This window comes from Gavia stellata, chromosome 13, assembly GCF_030936135.1.
Source record: "Gavia stellata isolate bGavSte3 chromosome 13, bGavSte3.hap2, whole genome shotgun sequence".
Taxonomy (NCBI): domain Eukaryota; kingdom Metazoa; phylum Chordata; class Aves; order Gaviiformes; family Gaviidae; genus Gavia; species Gavia stellata.
The window spans coordinates 9,706,293-9,718,609 of NC_082606.1; the positions used below are offsets into that span (position 1 = coordinate 9,706,293).

Sequence of the window (12,317 nt, forward strand, 5' to 3'; positions counted from 1 at the left end):
AATTTTTAGTTTCCTCTCTTTTTGTTTTTTTTTTCCCCCCTTCCAACCACTAATTCAGCTGAGCGGTACACTGTAACTTAATACTTCTACCAACAACATTTCTGTTCAAATTATAGTACTTGGGTCTAGAAGGCTTATAATAAATATATTTTTTGGTAATGAAACTCACATCCAACTAAACTGCAGAAGTGTGTTTGCTCTTATTAACTCTTAAGGCAGTTTGTACTGTTAGTAGGGCATAAGTCACACAAAATGTGGATTTTAAGACTTGTTTAAATAACGTTATGAAGACTTGAATGATCTGAATATTATATATTAGTTTTAATTGTGAATGCTGATAAAAGTGCAACCATTAATGTTTACCAAAATTGTTTTAGGATCTCATTCTCTATGAATTGACACTACTAACATGCTTGTTTAAGCAAATGGCTTTATGCTAAAGATCTATAGTTATGACAGTCCCTTTCTAAACTAGTAATGTAACTACCTTGGAGGTATTAGTCTGTAGTTTTCAGTCTGTTGTTGCTCTTAAAGTAGTGCCTCATGATTCTACACTTTTTGACGACTTTGGAGTTTTGGATTGCTTTTTAGTTAAAAGGAGTTTGAAGACAAATACACTTTCCTTCTTGTAAAATTGTCATCTATGTTTAAGCCTCATTATAAAACTCACAGTGGATCACAGGTGATGCATCTTATTTGGTGATTCCTCATCCCAAAATCAAACTGTGAAGTCGATGGTAAATTCCACAATAAGCACAAACAGATTATGACATATTTTAAGTAATCTGGATCTAGTTATTTTTTAAAAGTATATTGTAAAAAGGAAAATATGTTGAGTCATGCAGTTCAAGTACATTTCTTGTCAACTTGCACTGCTAGCCTCTGTGTTTAATGGCAGTTGATAGGTAAGATGTTATATATTTTAATACTGAGTGAATTTTAATAAATTCAATTTAGATAGAATCCAAGTTCAGGATTAGATTGTTAGCAAACATTTCCAGAAGACCTTGTAGGACACTGGACTGACGATAGTTTGTTTCAGTTCTCAGGAGCGGTGTTTACAGTGGATTGACATAAAATCTAAGGAGACTTAACTTTTTAAAGCACTTGATAGCATGCTTCTGTGGTAGCTTAGCGTTTTTACTGAGTTAATGTGGCAGCATGTTTTAAGCTTCCTGAATTCTTAAGATTTCATCTTCTAACTAGAAGATGAGAGAGAGAAGTTAAAAAAAAAAAAAGGAAAAAAAGAGTCTGAATCCCAAATCGTTGTAGTTATCTTGTACTTTTAATCTATTTGCAAATATTTAGATTTGTGCCCTCTCTACATGCAAATTAAAAAGACATCAGAAAACTGGACACTAAAGGTATTATAGCAGTATACTTGTTTCAGATTCCTTTATGCAACAACAGGCACAGGAGCCTTTCAGTCCTGAAATGGCCCTTTCAGTCGTTATGTAAAATCAGTTTTTATAGAATATCCTATAAAACATGTTATCAAAAAATTTAAAAGCTTCCCCCACCAAACCAAGCAAAAACCATAGTTTACTTTATAGTAGTTCAGTGATTCACTGGAATAAAATAGGTAAATACTATTGTATTTGCTATTACAGTCTTTGTGACAATTATAATAGATTCTATGGCAATCATTTAATTATATAGTCCAGTTAATTATCATGGGGTATTGTGACTCATTTAAAAATAAACAACTCCCAAAATATTTCTCTTGACTCCAGTTAGTCTGGCCTAGTATATTGATATGCTGAGTCTGGATTCATATTTAACAAGTTGATACTGGAGTAGCATTTAGTAATGTCAGCTATCTGTACAGAGCAGTCGTGAAATCAAATCAGTGCTTTGGTCAGAGACTCCAGAGTCTGAAGCAGCGAAAGGTCTATGCATTCTTTTCTTACGTGCCTAGCTACTAGCCTTCAGCCACCTCGTATCAGATTTCCTGCTTTCTATAATCAACAGCTTGTTAAAGGCTGACTTAAAAAAAAAAAAAAAAAAAAGTCAAAACACCATTTCTGTGACAACTGGCCTTGGATTATTTTTAATTAAGTTGAAAAATGTGGAGTGGTGATGGCCCACATACCAGTGCTGATCTTTACTGGAAACGTACTGAATAGGTTCTGCAGTAGATAGTGGAATTTCATTTATGCAAAGCAGGAAGAAGAGATAGTCCATAATTGCAGCTTTGAAGGTTGTCCTTGACTTTGTATTTCTGTTTTTAATGTTTTTTCAGTGTGTCTGTCTCTTGCTTAGGGTAGAAATAAATCTGCAACTAAAGCACTTTGACATTACAGGTGTGAATTGGGAGGGTAGGAGTGAGTAAAGGAACAGTTTACATGTTACCTTACGTATGTAAACTTTAAGAGGTACAGAGGAAGGTAGCAGCAGTGACTACAGTTCCACTTCTTGTAGACCATAAACAAACTTGATAAAAAAAAAAAAGCTGTGTTAATGTCTTCCACAAGTATAATATTATGTTGACATCCCTGTTGACATTAGCCATTCCTTCCCCATCAGTATTACTGCTGATTAGATAATGTGAATATTGTAAATGTACTTGCCAGTCTGTTTCAGCAACTGTATACCCTTAAAATAATTTCTTAAACAATTAAGGGAATCATTGTGTTTATTGTCTTTCAGTTTACAAGTAATTTTACTCAGGTTTTGTCTCTAGTGAATGAAATACACATTTTGAAGCAAAAAACCCATCAGAGCTGGTGTAAAATAGCCAAAACATTTTTCTGCTGTCAGGTTTGTGTGAAGAAAACCTTTAGTTGAAACTCTCGAGTTTTTTTTTCACCAGGTTCTGGAACTCTGCCTTTTATATTTGTAAAAGGAGATGCTATTTGAGTCTTTCAGTACTAAATTTAAATTTTGGACAAACAGTAACTTGAGGGGGCTCTGTGTGAGGATGTCTCTCTTCACTGACTTACTTCCCAGCTGACCTGAACATGTTGAGGGGACCAGAATCTGTGCCTGGAAGTTCTTAATTCCCGTGATAAATGCTGCGCCACAAGTTAGCACTGAATAGTCTGAGGTTGTCTTCTCTCTTGCATCCTCTTTAAGTATAGAGCTTCTGTTTTAGCAAAACTCCTTCACAGAAGATAACAGTCCGACCAGGGAGAAGTGCCAGGAGAAGAGGAAGACAACTGTGGCTTATCTCCAGCCATCTCTATCTTTGCTTATTGAGCGAAGGGGCTGCACAGGTATTGGTGTCCCAAATCTGTGCAAGGAAGTGAGATGGAAAAAGGGTCAGGTGAAGCAAAAGATTATAGAGGCAATACAAGGCAAAGCATGAATTGACATCTCTTTATGCTATTGTGCTATGATAACCTCATCACCTAATAATTTTCATATTGTTCAGTATTGCATATCTTGAAGGATCATGTTACAGGGCTGTCTATGGCACATTGCTGTGTCATGGTGTATTAGTTCAGTCAAGGAGAATTGGGGTTGAAAGGAAGGTCGTGTGTTTCTGTGGAATCATGGTGACACCTATGTTAGACTTAAATCACATATTGCTATTTGTATTGTCTCAGAAAAAATTTAGAAGTTGAAGTATACATCAAAGCATTAAAGGGAAGACAGTGGAAACTGTTAATCACAATAATTAACAATTTATAATTAGTTATAGGTGATCTCCTGCTTTCATCCTTTATATAACAATGACCTGTAGTGCTTTGATAATTTGTACTGATTTCTTCTATTTTACATCTTGCTTAAATGTAGAGTTTTGTTACAGCTTCTTCTCCACCTTTCTTCATGCCTTTAACTTTTGATTAGCAATCTTCTTTAGGGGGTAAAAAAGATTACACACAAAGGATGTGATAAACCTTACAGCCAAAAGTAGCCGTGAATGGTTGCTACATGGAAGCATTAGCAAAGGAAGCAATCAATTAATATTACTTGGTATCAGCTCCATCCCTAAAATTTTTCTTTGTCAGTTTTAGCAAGTTGTATTTGGCAATAGTGAACCGTACATAACTTTCAGAATATGATCATGCTGTAAGAAACAGTGTCTGGGCTGTAGCAGAATACTTGAATAACCCTGTATATCAAAGCTCTAGCACTTTGTAGCCACTAGCAAACATTACACATACATATTAAGGAGGAGTTTTATTTGATTGTGCTCTGCACAAATTACGATTAACCTCATTCTATTTATAGTCTGCAGCTGAACTGAGTTTGGGTAGGTTTCTCATGTCAACAAAAGAGGAAACTAAAACTGCAAAACCATGCAGAGCAGAGCTCCTGAACAGCTTATATAAATATCTAATTATCCAGCCTTCAGGTTGATTCATGTCCTTTTAATCTACCATGAGAGAGTGGGAAGCATTGATGGTGTGGCTTCTTTGATATAGCCACAAGCTATTGTTACTCTGTCTCTTAAGGCTGAGTATACATTTAAGAATGTGTTAAAGTAAAACTTGTTCCCAAGGCAAGATAGAGACCTTCTTCCCTTTACTCCTGACTAGTCAAATACCTTGTAGGCTTTCAGATAGGAGAACATGATCATTGTTATAATTATTTTTTTTTAATGGTACATCCCTTTTGCTTTCTGTGAGAAATTAGATCATCACTTTAGGTTAAACAAAAACATTTATTGGAAAATGTTATGGTGATGTAGAAAACATAGTCTTTGTAAGCGTTATAGCATAAGACAGAAGCCCTTAACAAAACTAATAGTCCCTGCAGGTATTCTCACAAGAATTGTCAAGAAGCTCAGCTATAAAATTGTTGAAATACTAACTATAATGAGTAATCTTTTAATCTGTCAGATTCCCTTGCTGAAGGAAGATGGTAAGTAGTATGCCGATGTTTTAAAATTACCAAAAGGGGAACTACAGGCTACTGCAGCAGGACGGTGTAGAAGAACGAGTACATGGAATAGAATTAGTAGACATAGGACACATTTTGTGTTTACAAGGAGGGGGACTGAGCATTGCTTTCATAAAAGGAAGTTTTGTCAAACTAAGCAATGACATGCGAAGATGGGCGAGCTGGTTAATGCAGGATGCTGAGCTTTTCAGAATATTTGACAAGAACCCTTAGCAGAAGTTCTGAAAAATACGCTCAAGGCACAAGTGCAGAAAAAAGCTTCCTCACTGATGACAACTTTTTAAAAGATAAAAAACAAAAGTGAGAATTAAATTGTCACCTCTGAAGTTGCAGAAAATCTCATGGTAGTGAGTGACCAGACAGTAGAATGGACAATTTGAAAATCAGTGTTCATAAATATCAAGTACTGCACACAGAGGAAAAACAGCTTATGATGCATGTGTGGTAATGGTCTCCCATACTGGTCAGGAAATAGTTTATGTCATGGTGAGTGACTCGCTGAAAATGTCAGCTCAAACCTTGTTGACAGTTGAAAGGCAAATAGAAGTTAAGGATTTATTAGGAAAGCAATAAACTAGCAAAATTAAAAACACCATTATGGAGTTGTACAAATCCACATATGTGCATGGCATGCATATTTCTGGTCATCTTTTTTCAAAAAGCATGTATGACAGAACTAGAAAAATACCAAGAAGAAGGATCACAAGACTGGGTAAGTTTTATGTGAGGAGACACTAAGTAGACCAAAGGCTTTTCAGCTTTGGGGGGGGGGGGGGGAAGTGCTATAAAGGGAGTTTTTTATAAAACTATATTTCAGAGGAGGTGAATTTAAACAGAGAATCCACTCTCATAAATATGTTCTCTTATGTGTTGCTGAGCTCAGTGTTGAAAGATGTTGTGCATATCAAAAGTAGAAGTGGATTTCAAGAAGAGGTTAGATAAGTTGAAGAAAGGTCCATCAAAGGGTATTACATTCTCAGGATGTATTTTAACATCAGTATCAGAAAGCCCATGACCACTTGTTCATTAGAAACTGGGGGATATATCAGAGGAAGTACTATTCTTAACTGCTGCTTTTATTATTTCCTTAAGCATCTGCTCTTGGCCATTACTAGGGAAAGGATACAAGGCTATGTGGAGCGTTAATCTGCTCACTAGGCTCTTTGGTGGCTGCTCTTTGGTACCCTTGCAGCCACCCAGGATCAAATGGTAGAAATGCTCTTTCAAGTTCTCCCTGCACCCTGGGCTGAGAGTGTTCTTCTGTGTCCCAACACGTGTTTTTCTCGTTTTCCAGAAGAGGATGAATTTCACAGATTGAGCAAGCAAGTAAAACTGCGAGTCATTTGCTTACAACTGACTTTCACCCTTGTCTGAAGGGGACTGCCCTGCATTTCTCCTAAGTGTCTCTGTTTCAAGTGAACTTTCTTCTTCTTGTGACAAACAGAACATGCTGATTTGGGAATGCAGCCAGCAAAATGTTTGTAGCTCATTTCAGTATTAGTTTATGGATCTATAACCATCTCTGTTTCAAGACAGTACATCACTTTTTTCTGTCGTGGCAGTTTACAGTAAACTGAAAAGTCTACAGATAGATGCAATTATTGTTCTGAGACCTTGGGCTGCTTTCAGCTGTATCAACTGGAACATAAGCAAACAGAATTTAAGGACATTTGCAAGTTCCTGGCTGAAATTACATAGAAACTTGAATTAGAGTCATTGAAGTTAGGCCATATTAAAATGCAAATGGGACACTCCAGCTACTCAGTAAGAGGAATGTGGTAAGAAACATGTAACTGGATTCTTTTAGACCGAGATGATTTCTCTGGCAATCTGTGAATTTCCTAGCATAAGGGAGAAGGCCTTGTTCAGTAACGTGAAAGCATGTTTTGAAGAAAAAGGTTTACAGAATTTATTATGAACATTACTTATTTTTTAATAGAGTTTCTACCTTAGCCAGTTGTTGTAGTAATCATTTGAACTAATGAGTTCAATTTGGGACAAATATTTAACTTACAAAGAATAAATCCAAAGTGGTTAACATCTGGCAAATTACAGGCCGATAAAACCCATGTCTAATGTGGGAGGTGTAATGTAACCTCAGTAAGAAACGTTGAGCTTATCTGAAATAAATTATAATACTACTTTTGTTGTAAAAGTAATTGTGGGTGGATTATTTGTGTTGTAGTTGTCTTGTGTCACAGAGGTTGAGGCATCCAAGGTCAGTTCACGCAGACTGGTTTTGGACAGATAGGATGTATAACTTGAGCATAGCACAGCTTAAGACAAACCAGTAAGTTCTGCTGTAGCCGGGTCATCTGTGTCTACATTTGGGACTGGCAGCAGTAGGTTTAGGCTTGGAGCTGGGAGAGGTCAATAGGTAGGGCTTGGTGCTCCCATTCAGAGCAGCAGTGGATGAAGACTAAGGCGGAGTGCAGAGGAGCATGGAAAACTGCAGCATGGCTGGCAGGGGCCGCTAGCTGTGTGCTGGTGCAAAGGCGGTGGGAATTCCTGAGTTAGTGTTGATGTTGAATTTGGTCAACAGTAGCTGAAAACAGTAGACTTAAGAATGCTTTTTAAAATGCTGGGCTAACTGTGGAGTAGGCTGAGGCCATTCAGCCTGCATCCAGCCCTGCTGTAGGTTCACGGAAATTTCTTGGAAGGGGTCAGTTCCTTGTACAGCCTGGGACGACTGTTCAAGATTATATTTGGGGCTGGAAAAAGCAGCTTCCAGGCTCAACCTCATTTTGTGCATCTGTGTGGCACTGTACTGGACCTAATAAACTTCCGAGGGGTGAGACCATGATGCAGAGATGCTCCAATTGCCTGTCTGCCTTTTGGAGACAAATGGTTTGTCTCTTTTTTAAGTTCTGTTTGTTCCCTCTTGCTCTGAATAACAATAAGTTGACTGTGTACTGAGTCCTTTGTCTGAGTGTATTAATGAGCCAGCATGGTTAACGTCTGTCATATCTGGTTTATCTGTTGCTCCTTTCAGGGAGCAAATTACACAAAGTTTAACTTTTAATAGAGTTTTACATTTTTTTTGAGAGTGTTAAACTTGATAATGGTAATTGGTGAAGGTAAAAGTGCACCTGGAATTGTTACTACAAGCGTTTGTTTTTCAAACTTTATTTGAAGTCTTAAGATTTGGCACAAAAGCTTCCACAAATAGATGCAAAAGTTTTATGTTCTTACACTACTGTGAAGTTAACTGACTTGATGACAGGAACAGCTTGTTGAAATAGTACGTAATTAACTATTTGGTACTGTTTTCTGAATTTTTTTTTTGAGTGTCGGCAGGTTTAACATAGGAGCCCAAATCTGGATTGGCTCTTGACTTTTCATAAAATGTAATACACCTGCTTTTTATATGGTAGCTTATTTAGCACATCTGTCTGTTAAACCAAAGCAACCGAAATTCCTGATGAATAAAACATACACATTACTAACTTTTGACTTGTTCTCTGTTTACGTTGTGCTTAAGTATTCTTCGGTTATATTAGACGACTTCTTGTTTTCCTGTGACCTATGTGAAAAAGAGTTCTCGTATGCAAAAAAAAAAGCGATCTTAAATTGCTTTTTTAATGAACTTTTAAGCACAAGTTCTTAAAGTTGCAAACATTGAGTGGATTAATATACGAATGTTGTTATAAAATTACTGTAGACTAAATATGAACTTTTAAGGAAGCTATCTATAAGATACTGGTTCTATATAAAAAGTGTAACCTATAAATGGAGAAACAGATGACACTTGCTCTGGTCTTTTTAGAGAAGCCGTTCTCTGCAAATATCTTTGGAAGCGAGGGAGAATTAGTGAAAATGACTTCAGTGTCATTTCTAAATGCTGTCTGTTAAACAGATGGTAAGACTGCTGAGGCATGTTATGCTGACACCTTGCTGTTAAAGGGCTGAAGGTCCTGCAGAGACGTATGTTGTGTAAAAACCATTGATCTAACAGTATGTATTTTCTCTATTTTGAAAATGCTGCTAGGTTCTTTTATCTCAGTATCATAGATAGTTGATCATAGGTGCCAACTAAAAAGAAATGCCTACGTGTCATTAAAAAAAAAATCTCCTCACTATCTACATGTCCCCCTTAAAAATATAGGAGACTGGGACTTTCATGAATTCCGTGCAACAAATTATTTATTGCTTTGAAAGACAGAGAAAGCATTACTTTTAGAATCCATGAATTTGGTAAGATCTTAACATGATAATTGAATTTTGCTTTTTTGAAACTGTTATTTTCCCATGATGAATAGCATATGCTGACAGTATTTTATGGAAGGAAAAAAAGCTCACTTTTCGCAATTTAAGAGTTCAAGAGAACCAAATAATATACTCAGTGCAGTGTGAAAAGAAAAATACTTGAAGTTGCTAGTGTAGCTCAGGAAACTTTTTTTCCATTCTCATCAAGCTTGTAACTAATGTTGATGTTTGGGTGTTTAAGCTAGAAGAATGTTGGTTTTATAAGGGATCTATTGAGCTCTTGTTTTCTTAAGCAGCGATAGTCCAGATCACTGTTTGTTTTTTCAATTTGAATTGATACTTTATATTCCATCCAATAAAAGCTGTATGCTTTCTCATTTTGCCATACAGCTGTAGATTTCTGTGCGAAGACCAGCTTATGCACAGCTAGCTGTCTGTTCAGTCAGAAAAAGACTGGGGATATACTTAAGTTCTAATTCATGCACTAATACCAACAAAAATTAGTCACAAAAGTTGGTAGAGAAAATACCTGTTATTTCAACACCCTGGTCTTATACAAGAGCTGTTTCAAAAGGCACTGTGGGGAATCCAGCGATTAAGAAAGGTATTAAATTCAGTTAACTGTCTTCAAACCTGATAAATTACCGGTAATGTTCACAGTACTGCTTTTAAGTGTGTGACTCAGATAAGCATGTCTGTTTAAAATCTACTTCTATCCAATTTCTGATGGGAATTGCAGAAAAAAAATCCAAGATCTTAACTGTTAAGGCTTATTAAGTATGTATTCATAAAATAGATGAAAACGAGTTTTGGACTGGTTTACTTTTGGTGCTTTTCCCCTTGGAGCACTCACTTTGGCATTACACTAGAGTTCTTTAAATGGATTGTATACAGCAGCTGTCTATCCTCACATGTTTTTAATAACTTTCTATAGACTAAACCAATGAATCAGTAAAATAAAAGGCCTCTTTGTTAGTATACTATATCATTAATTGAGGTTTATGCACTTACGGTTTGGCAAGCAGAAAGTTTGAGTTCTCTGGCTGTTAAGAAATTAGAAGTTGACAAGAACAACTGACCCACTTGTCTGTCTTGAAAAAACTAGGATGCCTGCTCTTATGAAACGGAGATCCAAACAGTTTCAACTCCATTGACATTTAATTGTTAATGTCTGTTTCAAAGCTTCTTTGGCACTTCTTTGAAGGCAGTTAGTCAGCTTGTCATAGTGACGCACATTGCTAAAGAGCATTCCTGCTATCTGATCTATGTATTAGTTGTTTGGAGGTCAACAAAAATCTCCACTGCAGGATTTTACTCTCTGGCTGGAGGAGAAAGTACTGTTAAAGGTTGGTTATTGAGGCTAGCTCTGCTAAAAATAGCCGGAGAGACAGCAGAATAATAAAGTGAGTAACAGGAGCCTGTACTAAAATAATGCTGGTAACAAACACAATGTTCTGAGGTTTTCTAAAATACAGCAGACTTTTGTCCCACATTCCAGTAATTTATTTGAAAGGCATGTTCCACTTGAGGATTGCCAAGAACTTTACAAATACTAAGCCTTTTAACATGTCTAAGGTATGTACCATGCCATTTAAAAAAAACTAAAACTCTTCGGCAAAAATGATAGCTGTATTTTTCCAGAAGCTTGTGGTCTATAATAGTACAGAAAATTTTCCTTCAGTAGTGCAGGAAGGTTCAGACTCTTCAGGTATGAAAACCTGTTGTAGCTTTCTACCTCAAACAAGTTTGTGAACTAAAAATGTGTGTGTTTTGTTTTTATTTCTACTTCTCCCCCTTCAAATCTGAATATAAGACATACATAACTTTGAATTTGTAGTATGTATCTCTAGCTTTCTAGCATGTTATCATCTGTGACAAACTCTGCAGTCTAGTTGTGCTTTTTGGAGTGTAAAAATTAGAGCTTATACAACTGTGAGGCACTGGTTCTCCATACACATGTACAATTTAAAGGTGAAATGGACACACGTATAACAACGGAGCTAAAGAAAAAAGGTACCAGAGTTACTAAGGAAGAAAGAACTGCTTCAAGAAATACCTATGGCCTTTAATGTCAGAACTGTTTGAATGGAGAATGCCCTCAATGGGACAAAAAAAATGAGTAGAATTGGGCTGGAGTTTTAATACTGTAAAACATTGGCATTGAAAATAAAAAATATAGTTGTGCTAGAAGAAAAGTGAAACACATAGCTTTGCCCTGAGGTGAAGGAAATAAATGTCAGCAAGATGCAGAGCCTCATAGTGGAAAGTACTATAGAAGAAGGCCATCAAAATCCTTGGGTGATGAGTTTGAATAAAAGCTTGTGGTACACCAACAGATTTAGGAAAGAATGGGCACCAAATCTTCTGTTAGCTGGAAAAATCAGGAAGACTAGAAATCCAGAGGCTGCACAGGCTATGCTGTTGAAGACTTTCACCGTCCCTTACTCCATCTATGCAAAAAAGCATAGTCTTGTTACAGTGTAGATTTTTTTTTTAAATGCCATAGGCTTTTACATACCTTTTAAAAATTTCATGCCCTCTTGATTTTAGCACACAGGCAGTGATATGTCTTCACGTTAAATGACCCATATAATAACATTTTCCTGCTTTTGTGGAGGTTCGCAAAGGCTTTCAGATCACAAATGAACTTGAAACAACTCAGCGTATATTCCAGTAATTCAGTAATAAGTCGAGTAAAGTACTTGACTGTTGGTGGTGACTATTGGCGAATACTGAAATTACGTATGTAAACTACTAAAATCTTAATTTCTTTGGCAGGCAAAAATCAATGTTCAAAAGTAAACTGTACAATGATATCATGTATTGTCAGTCCCTGCCCTGGTACCACAGCGTAGGCTGGAGGGAATCCAGCTGCAGAGTTGCTGCATTCATAGTCTGGTTGTAGTTGGACAGTCAAGACATCCAAGTCAGGGTAGAATCTTTCAGATTTTAGTCATTAAAACTAAACTCTGCAGTGTGCATAGGCAAATGGTATTTTTCATAGGTACAACGAATTTTAGCACATTTTCAGATGTCAACAGGAATGTCGGGACGGGGCTAGGGGAGATGCCAAATTTGAAACTCCTGCTGCCAGGCTTGGGACCACTGGAATTGCTGGAACTTCCAAAGCACTTATCACAGATGAAACTTATTTTTACTTCATCTTATTTTTTATAGTAGCTATATTATTTTGAAGAGAAAAGAATGTTTATATATGCCTGTTTCAAACAGCTGCCTGGGCTTACAGAAATTGTCAGGCGCTC

At 36.6% G+C, this 12,317-nt stretch overlaps 1 protein-coding gene across 1 annotated transcript in view; it reads left to right on the forward strand.

Moving 5' to 3' along the window:
• Positions 1-12,317, forward strand: part of NEDD4 (NEDD4 E3 ubiquitin protein ligase) — a 39,443-nt gene that overhangs the window by 2,082 nt on the left and 25,044 nt on the right. The gene's annotated exons all lie outside the window — the stretch shown is intronic.